Here is a 19698-nt window from a genome sequence, read left to right as displayed (position 1 = left end):
TTCTTTTCGTAACCTATATATTTATCTTTTTTATCAAATGCATCCTGTTTCTAGACTTAAACTGGGACGTCCGTTCCGTGGTACCAAATATCCGTCCACGCCCCCCACCCCCGAAATCCGGCGCCGCACACATTCACAAGACGTCACCACTTCGACTTCCGAGTTGCCTGAACTGATTTATGTGGCGGAAATGAAGAGCTAGAGCAGTGGAAATGAGCTATTTGAGATGGGTATGTGGAGCTTTATGGTGAGGCAAGACACAGAAAATAGGAAGTAAAGGAGTGCTGTGGTGCTGATGTGGACATGATTGAAAGTATCAGAAAAAATAGTGTGAGGTGGTTTTGGAATGTGGAGAAGATGAAGAATGAGAGACTGACTTGAAGAATACGTGAAAGAAGTGGAGGGGGAGAGGGAGAGGAGGAGGCCAAGGACTAGATGGAGGGATGGAGTGGATTGCTATATGAGAGATGGGATGTGAGTCAGAGGGAGGGCAGCCAAATGGCAGAGGATAGGGTGACATGGGAGCAATCTGTTTGTGGCCACCCCATACGGGACTAAAACGGGTGGCTATAGATAGAAATGCAGATAGAAATCCATTCAAAACTGATGTAGGCATGATTAGGATTATTTCATGACATGTTTGCCTTGTTAAACATTAAGAATTATTTTAACTTTCTGAATCATACGACGCATTACACTCTATTATGTTTGTTGTCTCCAGATAATATTATTTAGATTATGAGACTTTTCCGATTGGAGGGAATTTGATATTTATTTCGTTAAACCCTTTAATACATAATGTATTTCCTAAGTTATATAAAATCGTCTGAAGGAAAAAGAATGTAACGAATGAAACAAAAGCTTCCAGAGGGCAAGTGCCAATCGCCCTCCAAAATATATTGTTGGCTAAGGTACAAGTTGCCTACAAACCACACTTGTAGAAAATTCGCAAAACTCCACGGAATTCAGTCACCAAGTTTCACACAACGCCCTCCATCCATCATCCAATCCTATGTTGCCCCATAAGGAGCGTAGGAGCCCAGAACTAGGCAAGTTGGTCCTGACATTGAAGATGAGAGTGACCAGCCTCACTTATCCCTGAATGGCATTACATAGCAATAAACCCAACCATCTCTTGGATATAAAGCTGCACAGGCTCAATCCGAATGAAGCGCCTTGATTATTCACTAAACCACCAGACGCCATAATTTGGTTATATGCTAGTAAATGGTTTCCTGGTGTACAGGAAACCATTTGGCTTGTCACTCAGTGTAGAGTCACCTATAGGCAGAAGGAAGAGAAAAGATGAAGAACGACAGAAGAGGGAGTGTAAAGTCACCCGTAGGCAGAAGGAAGATGAATGAAGAAATGAAAGACAGAAGAGGAAGGAAGGAAGAGAGGAAAGGGCAGACACCCAAAGCGGCACTACATCGAGTGAGTGGATGGTGAGCTCCCCCAACTACCACCTTATACCTATGCATATCAAAAAATATATGGCGACTGGCATTCGCCCGTTTCTGATCAAATCCCCACAAAGAGTAATAGGCTTCATCACATCCACATATAGTAGTTGTTATTTCTTGAAGGTTTGGTGACAACTGGTCCATACCTTTTCGAGATATTTTGGCAACACACACACACACACACACACACACACACACACACACACACACACACACACACACACACACACACACACACACACACACACACACACACACACACACACACACACACACACGAAGTTTATCGCCTCGCCTTGTTAAAAGCGAGTGATAATATAAGCCATTGGACTGAAGGGTCATTAATGGTATTCAACTCCCCGGTGTTCCCTTCCTCAGCCGGTCTAGAACACGGGTCATAGGACAAGCAGTTAACTCCCCCTCCACTTGAGTAACACTTCTACACAGGCCGTCTCTTTATTTCTAGTACAGTTTTCCTTGTTCTGCCACTCTCATCGTTTTTCCTCTTTCATCTGTTCTTCTTTGATCGTTATTCTCTCTTCAAATCTTTACTTCATCTTCATTTTCCCTTCCTGTGTCGTCATCAGTCATCTCTCCTATTCCATCATCATCGTTCCATTCCATTTCCTCTGCAGACATCTCTCTGTATCCTCTGCATTAACTTTACTTTTCTTTCCTTCATCTTTCCTATTGTTGTCTATTTTCTTCTCATATTATCTTGCCCATTTTTTTTTTTTTTTGCGGGTCATAAATTTAGCTATCACTTTTGCACAGCCGGTATTTCTGTTTATCTTTCAATACTTTTTTCTTTTACGACTCTCATCACCTACTTAGTCTCCTCTCTCTAGACAGACAGACAGATAGACAGACAGAGACCGTCAGCCAGTCAGTCTGTCTGTTGTCTGTCTGTCTGTCTTTGCCTCTGTCTGTCTTTGCCTCTGTCTGTCTGTTGTCTGTTGTCTGTCTGTCTGTCTTTGCCTCTGTCTGTCTGTTGTCTGTCTGTCTGTCTGTCTCTGTGTCTGTCTGTCTGTCTGTCTGTCTCTGTCTCTGTCTGTCTGTCTGTCTGTCTCTGTCTCTGTCTCTGTCTCTCTGTCTCTCTCTCTCTCTCTCTCTCTCTCTCTCTCTCTCTCTCTCTCTCTCTCTCTCTCTCTCTCTCTCTCTCGTCTTCCCTTGCTTCCAACATCTCGAGCGAGCCTCAGCCTTGACCATAAATATATATTGCTTTTTATCAAGAGAGGTGGCCCGGGGCAAGACTCCAGAAGGCCCCTTTTTCTAATCTATAATATCTCTGGGGCGTGTCTTAAAGGTGAACCGTGGGGGGCCTTACCAGCTTCTTCTCGTGCTCTTCCTCCTACTCCTCCTCCCTACTTCTCCCTCATTTTCCTCCTTCTGCTGCTCCCACTTCCCCCACTCCTTTCTTCCTCCTATTTCCCTCCTACTCATTCTGCCCCTACTACTCCTCCTTCTCGTTGTACTCTTCCTCAGGATCATCCCTCCAACTAATCTTCTTTTCTTTGCAACTCCTTCTTCTTTCGCCTCCTCCTCCTCCTCCTGCTTTGCATTGCCCTCAGTTTCTTTTTAACTCTAAATTTCAGTTCGTTCTCGCGTCCGTTAGAATGTTTTAGTAAACGTTGGAGAAAGGTTTGCAGTGAAGGAAACAGGTACTACTGCATTACCGGCTTCCTTCCAAGTATTCATTTTCCATATTCTCTAAGTCCTCTCCCAACCTTCTGGCTCCTTTTTCTCTAACTCCTCCTGCCTTTTTTACTCCCACTACTTCCTTCTCTTCCTTCTTTTCCTCCTCCTCCTCCTCTGCCCTTTTCCTACTTTTACTCCTCTGTACTTACCCTCCTTTAACTACGTCCACTCCTCCTGCTACTGCCGCCTGCTACTCATCTCCTCTTACTTGCAATTGTTGACCCATGTTAACCTTCCAGGACGATGATGTACTGGTTGAGTATATTCTTACTTCCTCCAGGGGATAATGCATAGCTTTGTTGAAACCTCCAGACGTGAGTGGGTCAGAAAAAATCTTTCTGGGTAGTCAGGCAGTAGCTTGAAAACACGAAAAGACGTCCTCGGAGTGAAGGTCTTAAAGGTAAACCGTAGAGATCTTACTATCTTCCTCATTCATACTTGTCCAACTCCCCTGTTTTTTTAGTATATATATATATATATATATATATATATAGGCTTGTCAGGAAAAGTAGTACCAACGTTGTGATGTACAGCATCTTTATTATTAATCCAAACGTTTCGGAGACACAATCTCCATCATCAGTGGATCTGTTAAAAGTTGTCACTGCGTGAATAGTTGGGTAGCGCTAGTCGAGCTATTGAGACTGGGTCGCATTCTATGAATCAGGATGGATTCGGCAGTGATGAGGTCAGAGTAAGACTGACATGAAGGTAGTATCCGAAAATATGTCTTTAAAAAAATCAGGTACATCACAACGTTGGTACTACTTTTTCTGACAAGACTAAGGTTCCCAAGAGGAAGATCTATTGCGGATATTTTATTAACAAGATATGGCCAACCCACACTGCGATGCTATAGGAGCACTGAGAAGACAGCATTCAAGGTCAAGAAGATTTTCGGATACTAACTTCATGTCAGTCTTACTCTGACCTCATCACTGCCGAATCCATCCTGATTCATAGAATGCGACCCAGTCTCAATAGCTCGACTAGCGCTACCCAACTATTCACGCAGTAACAACTTTTAACAGATCCACTGATGATGGAGATTGTGTCTCCGAAACGTTTGGATTAATAATAAAGATGCTGTACATCACAACGTTGGTACTACTTTTCCTGACAAGACTAAGGTTCCCAAGAGGAAGATCTATCGCGGATATATATATATATATATATATATATATATATATATATATATATATATACTGCATATAATTTATTTCAATGTGTAGTATATTCATGCTTCCTCCAGACCATTTTATGTAATCTTAAGGAAACCTCACATCGAAGGGGTTAGAAACAATGTTCATTGAATTTTTCCACGTAAAAAGGTTCCTCTAAAGCTATTTGAAATGATCAAATGGTAACAAGAAAAAAAAGTGAAAAAGGTCTTTTGAGTGAAGGGGTAGAGGGTTTCTCCCTCTTATTCCTCGTCCAACCTTCCCTTTTTCCATTCTCTCCTGCTTTTATATAGTATATTCATTTGGGGTAGGCCCTCTCAGAGAAAGAGTTACAGTAGAGACACGCCATCAACCCTGCATTACAAGCCATCGTAGCCATTTTCGCTCTGAAAAGTAAGATAGTGTGGGGTGTGCAAGAAATAAAAGATAATGTCATCCTCTGACTTAAATGGTTAATTCCTTCACGACGACAAATCACTCCTCGGAGTTAAATTACCAAGCAGTTGCAGAAGAAATAATAAGAAGGATCTTATTATAGTGAAATTTCTTACAGTCCCGTTCGCTATGGTAGGTATCCTCTAAGCAGCATACCATCATCTAGGAAAAACAAAATCACAACATGGAGAAAGCGCTTGTTTCCTGAAGGAATTTGTGAAATGGCTTCTATCTTTTCTTTACTACGAAACATCTCCCTTGACCGACGGTTTGGTGGTATCAAGAATGAAGTTGTTGTTGTTTTTGTTGTTGTTGTTGATCAACCCCAGTCTGATTCGCCGAGTGGACCCTTCAAACCGCAGGCGAACAACCGCCCTTGTAGGGTTGTATCTTGGACTGAACTGATGTATTCTTTCGGCTGATAGCGCCTCACCACAGTGAGGCGCGAATAATGTGGAACTTTGGTTCCTGGATGGACGCCGCATTTGCATCTCCCCACCCAGCAGGCTCCACTTCACCCCGTTATTTGGTTATATGGTCATTACCCAATGTCTCCTTGGTTACAGGAAACTATTATGCAGTGTAGAGCCACTTGCAGTGGAAAGAAGAGTAATATAAATTGGCAGGAAGGAAAGGGAGATAGAGAAGAGAGCAGGGCAGGTACAGAGACAGAATGAGAAAGGGGAGGGAAAAAGTAAACAGCAATATATCAAGTGAGTGGATAATGGTCGACGACCTGCCACCTCAGGAATGAAGTAACAAAAAAAAAAAAAATGACATTATGGCGCGGAAGGGGTTTGAGATATATGTTTTAGCCCTTTTCACTATGAAGAGTTATTAGAATAATTAGACCACGTCACACAGAAGATCTTAACCTCCTCACTATGATTATACCTTCCCTATTTTATTTTTGCCTACATGGGACGAATTTATGCATTTCACGAAGGATCTCTAGCAATGAAGGGAATAAAGTTGTAATGGACCTTTACAGTTCGAAAATTTTAAGCTGAATATAATCGTCAAGAAACAGGAAGCATAGTGATTACGTCCTCTGGATGAACGAGTGAAACTCTTTCCTGTTTTGTTTCTTTTGCTGTTCGGATTCTTTTCCCTTGATTCTTTCGTTTGCTCTTCCTTCCCTGTTCTATGTCGTTTCTTATAACTTTTCCTTTTCTCGATATTTTGCTGTGATCATATTGCTTTTATTTACCTCTATTGCCGTCCGGTTGTATTTAAACTTTTCACCCTTTTCGTTCATCATTCTTCCTTCAAACCTTTCGTGGTCGGGATAACTCTAGTGTTTTGATATATATATATATATATATATATATATATATATATATATATTTCATCTGAGAGTGAACAAAGGAGTCTGAGAGTGGTAAAGTACTCCTGTTTTTCCCGTTCTCTTACGTATGTTCTTATCACGCCTCTTTATTCTAAAAAATTATCCACTTAATCATATATTTCTCTCAAATATCGTCTTTAATACTTTAACTCTCCTTCCCATTTTCTTTTTTCATATATTCAGTCATCGTCCTGCATTCACATTACTCCCTGCTTAGAAACAGTCCATTAAACATTTCAATACTCACCCATCACCTGTCGTACGCGTATTCTTTTCTGCCACCATTATGATTGGTATTGTTTTGAGGAGATTTGCCTGAGGTGATGCGTTTTGAAATAATAACTTTAGCACAGTGCATCTCTCTCTCTCTTTCTGTATATATATATATATATATATATATATATATATATATATATATATATATATATATATATATATATATATATATATATATATATATATATATATATTGTTACGGAACAGAGAAAGATAATGTACACTTTAAGTGAGAATACGAAGAGTCACTACTGTCCCGTAAAGTTCCAGGTTCAAAACAAAAGAGTTAGGTAAAATTACAAGTTAAAGTTTAATGCTCAAACTAACAACAAAACATTCAGGACTCATAAGGATAATGTAATGGCAAATAAACAGGTTAAATATATGGTTAACTGCAATAGCCTCTATTAACACGAAATTAGCAAGAGTAAATTTATCTAAGTCAGCCCTGATAAAATGAGATACCAGATAATGCTCAGTGAATGCAAGATAAATTATTACAGATACAAACTATTATAAAAAATGACTGACATAAAACCCAACATTAATCACAAAGACCTCACCAGGCCTAAGAACTAACCCTAAGCTACACAGCACAAGAAAAAATACAACAGTTATACTCAAATTACACACAGCTGCTAGATGGTTGGAGATTTCTTGAGCACTCACAATAATAATATCTGTACAGGAGAGGACAGAGATATGAACAAAATGAGGAGCAGATCTAAGTGGCAATGATGCAGAGATTGAGCTCATTATATAAGGGCCAGCAGAGCCTGATACAACTTGTAAGAAGGACGCGCAAATGAAGCCATGGGGACAAAGAGCTGAAAATCCCGCAAAGTATAACAGACAGAACGACTTACTCTACTATAACGGTAGAAGGGGGGGACTGAGGCAGAACACGCTCGTGATCAAACATGCAGCAACTGTGCGTTAAAATTACACAAAGGATGATGAAATCATAGGCTATGTAACACCTCCCCACAAAGAAAAAGAAATTTACAATGGAAATTTCTTATTACTCTAAAACAATCTCTCTAAAGTCTAGATAAGCAATCTGCAATAACATTTTCTTTCCCCTTGACATGTTGTATGTCTAATGAATACTCCTGAAGAAGTAGACTCCATCTTGTCAATCTCTGATTTTTATCTTTAAACTTACTAAGGAATTTCAGTGGGTTATGATGGGTATAAATGACTATGGGGTCAAAACCAGAACACAAATAAAATGAAAAATGCTGTAAACCCAAAATCAAGGCCAAAAGCTCTTTCTCAATAGTTGAGTAGTTCTTTTGAGGTGGAGTGAACTTCTTACTGTAGTAAGATACAGGATGTTCAATACCCTGATCATCCTCTTGCAGCAAAACAGCCCCAGCTCCTGTATCACTTGCATCAACAGCCATCTTAAAAGGCTTAGCAAAATTTGGAGTAGCGAGCACTGGCTGACTTAATAGAATAGCTTTAAGTTTGTTGAAAGAGGATTCACAGTTATCGGTCCAGACAAATTTAACTCCCTTTTTCAGTAGGTCTGTAAGTGGTGATACAAGAATAGAAAAGTTAAGAACAAATCTCCTGTAATAACCTACCATTCCCAAAAATCTTTGTAGCTCTTTCCTACTTTTAGGTCTGGGAAGATCACTTATAATCTGAACCTTAGCTCCTGGTGGTGCAACATGTCCATCACCAATTACATACCCAAGGTACTGAACTTTAGCTTGACCAAACTCACACTTTGATAAATTAGCTACAAGATTAGCCTGAACTAAACGGTCAAGAAATTTACTGACATGGCATAGGTGATCTTTCCAGTTGTCACTGAAGATTAATACATCATCAATATAAACAACACACCCTGCCAAACCCTCTGTTACAACATTCATGAGCTTCTGAAATGTGGCTGGTGCATTTTTCATACCATATGGCATTACCGAACATGCAAAAGCCTTTCCTAGTGTTACAAAACATGAGATCTCCCTAGCACGTTCAGTCATAGGTACTTGCCAGTATCCCTTTAACAAATCAAACTTACTTATGTACCTAGCCTTTCCGATCTTGTCTATGCAATCTTCCACGCGAGGGAGAGGGTAAGTGTCTGTTTTGGTTATCTGATTAACACGTCTGTAGTCAATGCAAAGCCTCTGTGACCCACCTGGCTTAGGGACTAGAGTGACAGGAGAACTCCACTCGCTCTGACAGGGCTCAATCATCTTGTGGTCCAACAGGTAGCCAAGCTCCTTCTGGATGAGAGGAACTTTCACTGGGTTCACACGGTAAGGAGGCAATTTAATTGGCTTTGCGTCTCCAACATCGACATCATGCATCAACACAGTGGTTCTTCCTGGAGTAGCACGGAACACTTGCGGGTACTCCTGCAGTAATGCCGAAAACTCCTGCCTTTCCTTGGGAGGTAGATGAGAAAGCTTAGTCTTGAGATCATTCATGATATCAGGATTCTTCCCCAAACTATCACTCAGGCTCATACTGCATGGGAGAGCTTCACTTGCAGACTCGGGTGGAACAGCTACAGTGCAGACTGGATTATTTTCGTCCCGCCTGTGATATAACTTTAGCATGTTGATGTGACATAGTTGCTTGCTCTTTCTACGATCTGGTGTGGCGATGACATAGCTGACATCACTGAGTTTCTTCTCCACGAAATAAGGGCCACTAAACTTGGCTTGAAGAGGTTGCCCATGAACTGGTAGCAGAATCAAAACCTGATCTCCTGGCTGAAAGTGGCGTAACCTGGACTTCTTATCATACCAAGTCTTCATCTTCTCCTGAGCAGCTCCTAAATTCTCTCTCGCCAGCTGTAAAGCAGTGGACAGCCGTTCTTTGAACTTCATCACATACTCCAGCAGGTTGACATCATCTTCCTCCGACAGCCAGCATTCCTTGAGTAACTTAAGGGGTCCTCTTACTTCATGGCCAAACAGTAGTTCAAAAGGTGAGAAGCCCAGTGATTCATTTGGAGATTCTCTTGCGGCAAATACAACAAATGGAAGACCTTTATCCCAGTCTTTCTGATGTTCCAAACAGTATTTCTTGAGCATCGATTTGAGTGTTTGATGATATCTCTCCAACGCTCCTTGGGTCTGGGGATGGTAAGCTGAAGACGTGATCTGGGTGATGCCCAACTCTTTCAGAGACTGCTTGAAAACGTTTGACATGAAATTACTTCCTCGGTCTGACTGTACCTCCTTGGGCAGACCAAACTTTGTGAAGAACCCTACCATTTCCTTAACCACGTTCTTTGCTGAGATGTTTCTAAGTGGAATGGCTTCAGGATAACGAGTAGCCATATCAATCATGGTCAACACATAAGAAAATCCTAAAGAAGTCTTAGGAAGAGGGCCCACAATATCCACCAACACACGGGGGAAAGGCGCCTCAAAAGGAGGAATGGGAACTAGAGGTGCAACTTTTTCGGTCTGATTACACTTCCCCACAACTTGACAGGTGTGACAAGACTTACAATACCAGGAAACATCCCTGAAGATACCTGGCCAGTAGAAGTGTTTCAAAATACGTGCCACAGTCTTCCTCACTCCAAGGTGTCCTGCCAAACTGGAATCATTAACCACTCTAATGATATCCTTCCTACAAACACGAGGGATGACAACTTGATGTACAACCTCCCATTCACAGTCGGCTGATGCTGTCGGGGGTCTCCACTTCCTCATAAGTACTCCTGACTTTACATAATAACAAGTAGAAGCACCAGCTGACTCTTCCTCACTGCAAGCAGAGTTAGCTAGACCTTTCACAGGGTCAGCAACCTGCAACTCAACCAACTCTTGACGAGACAAATTATCAACACTACGGGGTACTGCCTCATCTGGTGAGTGGTCCAAATTAGCAAGAAAAGTGTCAGCTAGGATAACATCATCATCATCATTATCCTCTAAATCACCAGTAACTTTAGACTTAGCCCTAGTGACAGCACATGCAGGGAACACATCAGGGACATCACAATCCTGGGACGCAGCCACTGGCTCGCTAAACAACTGAGGAGCTGGACACACTTGACTTCCACCAATATCATTTCCAAGTAAGAAAGTTACACCTGACATTGGGAGTGTCTCAACCAACCCAACCATAACAGAACCATTAACAAAACCAGACTCTAAATTCACTCTGCACAGAGGGACAGAGAAGTAATTATTCCCTACACCTTGTAAGATTACAGTTTCATCAGAGGAATTAACATTAGAGCCTAAAACACTGGTCACCATAAGGGATTGGCAAGCACCTGTATCACGAAATATTTCAACTGATTTCCTGTCATTACTGTCCAGAGGACTGACAAAACCATCAGACAGGAAATTAGCACATGAACTCTTGAGAGTGTCACCCACGTTACTGCTCAAAAGAGGAGCTCCATCATGAGAATTTAAGTTACCCCTCAAAGCAGGTTCAGTTAACTCAGTTAAAGAATTCTGGGAACTCTCAAGAGTGGACACTAGACCAATTGACTGAATATTTAAAGACTCCTTTTTGTTCACATCACGCTGTCTCCTGAAACATCTCTCCGTAGTATGACCAAGCTTACTACAATAAGTACATTTACTTTTCTGAAATCTAGAGGTGAAGCTGGTATTTACTCCTGAGAAACATCATCTTTATTCTCTTTCCTGTTACCTGTACTCTGAGTAGAGGCAACGTACTTACTCTCAGCTTTCCCTTTTTCTCTAGAATATCTCTTGTGAGTGAGAACATACTCATCAGCTAAAACTGCAGCATCAGACAAATTATCTATTCTTTTCTCATCAAGATATAGGCTTACATCTTTACTAATACACCTTTTGAAGTCCTCCAGCAAAATCATCTGCTTAAATTTACCAAAATCAGAATCCACATTCTTAGAATTTAACCACTGCTCTAACAGATCTTCTTTGATTTTTGCATACTCAACATGGGATTGCTTATCTTGCTTGTAAGTTGTCCTAAATTTTACTCTATAAGCTTCAGGAACAAGCTCATAGGCCTTAAGAATCAAGCTCTTAACTACATCATAATTATCAGACTGATTCTGAGGCAAAGATGCATAAGTTACTTGAGCTTTACCGGTGAGAACAGTTTGAAGGAGTACTGGCCAATACTCCTTAGGCCAATTAAAACCTGTAGCTACCATCTCAAACAACTGAAAATACTTTGTTAAATCAGATTCATTAAAAGGAGGGACAAGTTTAACATTTTTAGCCACATCAAAATCATCAGAGGTAGATGATCCAGTTCCACCTTGTTTCATGCGATACTCATGGTCTGCCTGAATCCTGGCAAGTTCAATTTGTGCCTGAGCCTGCACCTCTGCCTCTTGAATACGAGCATTTGCCTCATTAACACGAGCCTCTTGCAGGGCTAGCTGTAACTTAGCTAATTCAATCTGCGTTTGCTCATTTGGAGGAGTTACATTAAACAAGCTTTCATTAATCATGTCAACAATCTGATCTTTAGACTGATGAGAGCGAACAACAAATCCCATTTGTTGAGCAACAATCTTAAGTTCATTCTTTGTTCTGTTTTCTATATCACACACTGTTTGCACATTTGACAAAAAGTCCTTGGCTTCATCAAGTGTAGTAATAGCAGACATAATTAATAAGAAACAGTCACAAAATATCAAGCAATATCCTTATGATAATATCCTGAATATCCTGATATGAGGTCGCCAAATTTATGTTACGGAACAGAGAAAGATAATGTACACTTTAAGTGAGAATACGAAGAGTAACTACTGTCCCGTAAAGTTCCAGGTTCAAAACAAAAGAGTTAGGTAAAATTACAAGTTAAAGTTTAATGCTCAAACTAACAACAAAACATTCAGGACTCATAAGGATAATGTAATGGCAAATAAACAGGTTAAATATATGGTTAACTGCAATAGCCTCTATTAACACGAAATTAGCAAGAGTAAATTTATCTAAGTCAGCCCTGATAAAATGAGATACCAGATAATGCTCAGTGAATGCAAAATAAATTATTACAGATACAAACTATTATCAAAAATGACTGACATAAAACCCAACATTAATCACAAAGACCTCACCAGGCCTAAGAACTAACCCTAAGCTACACAGCACAAGAAAAAATACAACAGTTATACTCAAATTACACACAGCTGCTAGATGGTTGGAGATTTCTTGAGCACTCATAATAATAATATCTGTACAGGGGAGGACAGAGATATGAACAAAATGAGGAGCAGATGTAAGTGGCAATGATGCAGAGATTGAGCTCATTATATAAGGGCCAGCAGAGCCTGATACAACTTGTAAGAAGGACGCGCAAATGAAGCCATGGGGACAAAGAGCTGAAAATCCCGCAAAGTATAACAGAGAGAACGACTTACTCTACTATAACGGTAGAAGGGGGGGACTGAGGCAGAACACGCTCGTGATCAAACATGCAGCAACTGTGCGTTAAAATTACACAAAGGATGATGAAATCATAGGCTATGTAACAATATATATATATATATATATATATATATATATATATATATATATATATATATATATATATATTTTGCCAGACGCCATAATCCCGTAAGGGGTGGACATTTGACTTTGAGTTATTTGTTTTACGGGGAGGGGCACTAACCCTCCACCAACTCACTTGCTGACACGTAGGGAGCACGTATGAGTTGGTTATATGGTTACCACCCAGCGCTGTAAATGGTTTCTTGGCGTACAGGAAACCATTTGGCTTGTCACTCAGTGTAAAGCCACCTGTAAAGGAAAGAAAGCAATAAGTGACAAGAGAGATGGGAGAAATAGGAAGAGAGGACAACAGGCACAGAAAAAGAATGATAAAGGCTAAGGAAGAAGTAGACAGCACTACATCAAGTGAGTGGATGATGGTCGCCACCACCTACCACTCCATATATATATATATATGTATATATATATATATATATATATATATATATATATATATATATATATATATATATATATATATATATATATATATTGTTACGGAACAGAGAAAGATAACGTACACTTTAAGTGAGAATACTAAGAATCACTACTGTCCCGTAAAGTTCCAGGTTCAAAATAAAAGAGTTAGGTAAAATTACAAGTTAAAGTTTAATGCTCAAACTAACAACAAAACATTCAGGACTCATAAGGATAATGTAATGGCAAATAAACAGGTTAAACATATGGTTAACTGCAATAGCCTCTATTAACACGAAATTAGCAAGAGTAAATTTATCTAAGTCAGCCCTGATAAAATGAGATACCAGATAATACCCAGTGAATGCCAGATAAATTATTACAGATACAAACTATTACCAAAAATGACTGACACAAAACCCAACCTCAATCAAAATCCTCACTAGGCCCAAGAATTAACCTTATGCTACACAGTACAAGAAAAAATACGACAGTTATACTCAAATTACACACAGCTGCTAGATGTTTGGAGATTTCTTGAGCACTCAATAATAACTGTACAGGGGAGGACAGAGATGTGAACGAAATGAGGAGTAGATCTAAGTGGCAATGATGCAGAGACTGAGCTCATTATATAGGGGCCAGGAGAGCTTGATACAACTTGTAAGAAGGACGCGCAAATGAAGCCATGGGGACAAAGAGCTGAAAATCCCACTTTGAATAACAGAGAGAACGACTTACTCTACTATAACGGTAGAACGGGGGGACTGAGGCAGAACACGTTCGTGATCAAACATGCAGCAACTGTGCGTTAAAATTACACAAAGGATGATGAAATCATAGGCTATGTAACACCTCCCCACAAAGAAAAAAGAAATTTACAAAGGAAATTTCTTATTACTCTAAAACAATCTGTATCTGGCATTACAGAACATGCAAAAGTCTTTCCTAGTGTTACAAAACATGAGATCTCCCTAGCACGTTCAGTCATAGGTACTTGCCAGTATCCCTTTAACAAATCAAACTTACTTATGTACCTAGCCTTTCCGATCTTGTCTATGCAATCTTCCACACGAGGGAGAGGGTAAGTGTCTGTTTTAGTTATCTGATTAACACGTCTGTAGTCGATGCAAAGCCTCTGTCACCCACCTGGCTTTGGGACTAGAGTGACAGGAGAACTCCACTCGCTCTGACAGGGCTCAATCATCTTGTGGTCCAACAGGTAGCCAAGCTCCTTCTGGATGAGAGGAACTTTCACTGGGTTCACACGGTAAGGAGGCAATTTAATTGGCTTTGCGTCTCCAACATCGACATCATGCATCAACACAGTGGTTCTTCCTGGAGTAGCACGGAACACTTGCGGGTACTCCTGCAGTAATGCCGAAAACTCCTGCCTTTCCTTGGGAGGTAGATGAGAAAGCTTAGTCTGGAGATCATTCATGATATCAGGATTCTTCCTCAAACTATCACTCAGGCTCATGCTGCATGGGAGAACTTCACTTGTAGACTGGGGTGGAACAGCTACAGCGCAGACTGGATTATTTTCGTCCCGCCTGTGATATAACTTTAGCATGCTGATGTGACATAGTTGCTTGCTCTTTCTACGATCTGGTGTGGCGATGACATAGTTGACATCACTGAGTTTCTTCTCCACGAAATAAGGGCCACTAAACTTGGCTTGAAGAGGTTGCCCATGAACTGGTAGCAGAATCAAAACCTGATCTCCTGGCTGAAAGTGGCGTAACCTGGACTTCTTATCATACCAAGTCTTCATCTTCTGAGCAGCTCCTAATTTCTCTCTCGCCAGCTGTAAAGCAGTGGACAGCCGTTCTTTGAACTTCATCACATACTCCAGCAGGTTGACGTCATCTTCCTCCGACAGCCAGCACCCCCTGAGCAACTTAAGGGGTCCTCCCACTTCATGGCCAAACAGTAGTTCAAAAGGTGAGAAGCCCAGCGATTCATTTGGAGATTCTCTTGCGGCAAACACAACGAATGGAAGACCTCTATCCCAGTCTTTCTGATGTTCCAAACAGCATTTCCCGAGCATCGACTTGAGTGCTTGATGATATCTCTCCAACGCTCCTTGGGTCCGGGGATGGTAAGCTGAAGTGGTGATCTGGGTGATGCCCAACTCTTTCAGAGACTGCTTGAAAACATTTGACATGAAATTACTTCCTCGGTCTGACTGTACCTCGTTGGGCAGACCAAACTTTGTGAAGAACCCTAGCATTTCCTTAACCACGTTCTTTGCTGAGATATTTCTAAGTGGAATGGCTTCAGGATAACGAGTAGCCATATCAATCATGGTCAACACATAAGAAAATCCTGAAGAAGTCTTAGGAAGAGGGCCCACAATATCCACCAACACACGGGTGAATGGCGCCTCAAAAGGAGGAATGGGAACTAGAGGTGCAACCTTTTCGGTCTGATTACACTTCCCCACAACTTGACAGGTGTGACAAGACTTACAATACCAGGAAACATCCCTGAAGATACCTGGCCAGTAGAAGTGTTTCAAAATGCGTGCCACAGTCTTCCTCACTCCAAGGTGTCCTGCCAAACTGGAATCATGAGCCACACTAATGTTATCCTGCCTACAAACACGAGGGATGACAACTTGATGTACAACTTCCCACTCACAGTCGGCTGATGCTGTTGGGGGTCTCCACTTCCTCATAAGTACTCCTGACTTTACATAATAACAAGTAGAAGCACCGGCTGACTCTTCTTCACTGTAAGCAGAGTTAGCTAGACCTTTCAACTCAGGGTCAGCAACCTGCAACTCAACCAACTCTTGACGAGACAAATTATCAACACTACGGGGTACTGCCTCATCTGGTGAGTGGTCCAAATTAGCAAGAAAAGTGTCAGCTAGGATAACATCATCATCATCATTATCCTCTAAATCACCAGTAACTTTAGACTTAGCCCTAGTGACAGCACATGCAGGGAACACATCAGGGACATCACAATCCTGGGACGCAGCCACTGGCTCACTAGACAACTGAGGAGCTGGACACACTTGACTTCCACCAATATCGTTTGCAAGTAAGAAAGTTACACCTGACATTGGGAGTGTCTCAACCAACCCAACCATAACGGAACCATTAACAAAACCAGACTCTAAATTCACTCTGCACAGAGGGACAGAGAAGTAATTATTCCCTACACCTTGTAAGATTACAGTTTTATCAGAGGAATTAATATTAGAGCCTAGAACACTGGTCAGCATAAGGGATTGGCAAGCACCTGTATCACGAAATATTTGAACTGATTTCCTGTCATTACTGTCCAGAGGACTGACAAAACCATCAGACAGGAAATTAGCACATGAACTCTTGAGAGTGTCACCCACGTTACTGCTCAAAAGAGGAGCTCCATCATGAGAATTTAAGTTACCCCTCAAAGCAGGTTCAGTTAACTCAGTTAAAGAATTCTGGGAACTCTCAAGGATGGATACTAGACCAATTGACTGAATATTTAAAGACTCCTTTTTGTTCACATCACGCTGTCTCCTGAAACATTTCTCCGTAGTATGACCAAGCTTACTACAATAAGTACATTTACTTTTCTGAAATCTAGAGGTGAAGCTGGTATTTACTTCCTGAGAAACATCATCCTTATTCTCTTTCCTGTTACCTGTATTCTGAGTAGAGGCAACGTACTTACTCTCAGCTTTCCCTGTTTCTTTAGAATATCTCTTGTGAGTGAGAACATATTCATCAGCTAAAACTGCAGCATCAGACAAATTATCTATTCTTTTCTCATCAAGATATAGGCTTACATCCTTACTAATACACCTTTTAAAGTCCTCCAGCAAAATCATCTGCTTAAATTTGTCAAAATCAGAATCCACATTCTTAGAATTTAACCACTGCTCTAACAGATCTTCTTTGATTTTTGCATACTCAACATGGGATTGCTTATCTTGCTTGTAAGTTGTCCTAAATTTTACTCTATAGGCTTCAGGAACAAGCTCATAGGCCTTAAGAATCAAGCTCTTAACTACATCATAATTATCAGATTGATCCTGAGGCAAAGATGCATAAGTTATTTGAGCTTTACCGGTGAGAACAGTTTGAAGGAGTACTGGCCAATACTTCTTGGGCCAACTAAAACCTGTAGCTACCCTCTCAAACAACTGAAAATACTTTGTTAAATCAGATTCATTAAAAGGAGGGACAAGTTTAACATTTTTAGCCACATCAAAATCATCAGAGCTAGATGATCCAGTTCCACCTTGTTTCATGCGATACTCATGGTATGCCTGAATCCTGGCAAGTTCAATTTGTGCCTGAGCCTGTACCTGTGCCTCTTGAATACGAGCATTTGCCTCATTAACACGAGCCTCCGCCTCCTTAGCCTTAGCCTCCTGCAGGGCTAGCTGTAACTTAGCTAATTCAATCTGTCTTTGCTCATTTGGAGGAGTTACATTAAACAAGCTTTCATTAATCATGCCAACAATTTGATCTTTAGAATGATGAGAGGGAACAGCAATTCCCAATTGTTGAGCAACAGGCTTAAGTTTATTCTTTGTTCTGTTTTCTACATCACACACTGTTTGCACATTTGACAAAAAATCTTTGGCTTCATCAAGTGTAGTAATAGTAGACATAATTAATAAGTAACAGTCACAAAATATCAAGCAATATCCTTATGATAATATCCTGAATATCCTGATATGAGGTCGCCAAATTTATGTTACGGAACAGAGAAAGATAACGTACACTTTAAGTGAGAATACTAAGAGTCACTACTGTCCCGTAAAGTTCCAGGTTCAAAACAAAAGAGTTAGGTAAAATTACAAGTTAAAGTTTAATGCTCAAACTAACAACAAAACATTCAGGACTCATAAGGATAATGTAATGGCAAATAAACAGGTTAAATATATGGTTAACTGGAATAGACTCTATTAACACGAAATTAGCAACAGTAAATTTTTCTAAGTCAGCCCTGATAAAATGAGATACCAGATAATACTCAGTGAATGTCAGATAAATTATTACAGATACAAACTATTATCAAAAATGACTGACACAAAACCCAACATCAATCAAAAAACCTCACTAGGCCCAAGAATTAACCTTATGCTACACAGTACAAGAAAAAATACAGCAGTTATACTCAAATTACACACAGCTGCTAGATGATCGGAGATTTCTTGAGCACTCAATAATAACTGTACAGGGGAGGACAGAGATGTGAACGAAATGAGGAGTAGATCAAAGTGGCAATGATGCAGAGACTGAGCTCATTATATAGGGGCCAGGAGAGCTTGATACAACTTGTAAGAAGGACGCGCAAATGAAGCCATGGGGACAAAGAGCTGAAAATCCCGCTTTGAATAACAGAGAGAACGACTTACTCTACTATAACGGTAGAAGGGGGAGACTGAGGCAGAACACGCTCGTGATCAAACATGCAGCAACTGTGCGTTAAAATTACACAAAGGATGATGAAATCATAGGCTATGTAACAATAAATATATATATATATATATATATATATATATATATATATATATATATATATATATATATATTATATGTATACATACATATCTATCTATCTATCTATCTATCTATCTATATGTATGTATACAAATTTATATATATATATATATATATATATATATATATATATATATATATATATATATATAATATGCTAAGAAGAAGGAACCAAACGCCAGGAGCCCGCAAACACTTCCTCGCAAGAAAAGAAAACATAAACTCTACAAAAGAGAAAATTCAAGATCCGTTATTTCGAGATGCCTGGACACACTGCGTTTGAAAGACTGGAGATCATAGGAAGTAGGAAATACAGAAAGAGGGAGACAATTCCAGAGTTGACCTGTTGCATAAATGAAGGACTGGGAGTAACGGTTAACTCTTGCATTAGAGAGATGAGCAGAAATGGAATAAAAGTTTGCTGCTAAACTGGTGCTACATGCCCGTCGTAGATGTGCAGGGATACAAGCACACAGTTCAGAGGAGCAGTAACCATTGAGGTAGCGATAGAAAACAGATAAAGATGCAACAGTGCGACTAAGAGACGGAGGTTGAAGGGAGCCAGTAAGAGGAGGAGAGTTAATGATAAGATAAGCCTTTGACTCCACCCTATTGAGAAAAGTCATAAGTGGGGAGCCTCCCCACACATGAGAGTTGTACTCTACATAGGGGCGCATAAAACCCGTATATAAAGTCAACAACTGTGCAGGGATAAAGAAGGAACGGAGTCGGCTCAGGACACCTAATCTCTTGGAAGCAAATTTTACAAGAGATCTAATATGATCTTTCCAAGATAAGTTCCGAAAGAATGAAACCTCAAGTATCTTTTAAGGATGATGTACGATTAAGCAGGATATTATCAAACATTAGCGGGCACTCATG

Source organism: Coenobita brevimanus, chromosome 21 (genome assembly GCF_032717465.1).
Source record: "Coenobita brevimanus isolate Jiangsu-jjx chromosome 21, ASM3271746v2, whole genome shotgun sequence".
NCBI classification, from domain to species: Eukaryota; Metazoa; Arthropoda; class Malacostraca; order Decapoda; family Coenobitidae; genus Coenobita; species Coenobita brevimanus.
The sequence above is the reverse complement of the archived record's forward strand: the minus strand, read 5'-3'. Positions refer to the sequence as shown.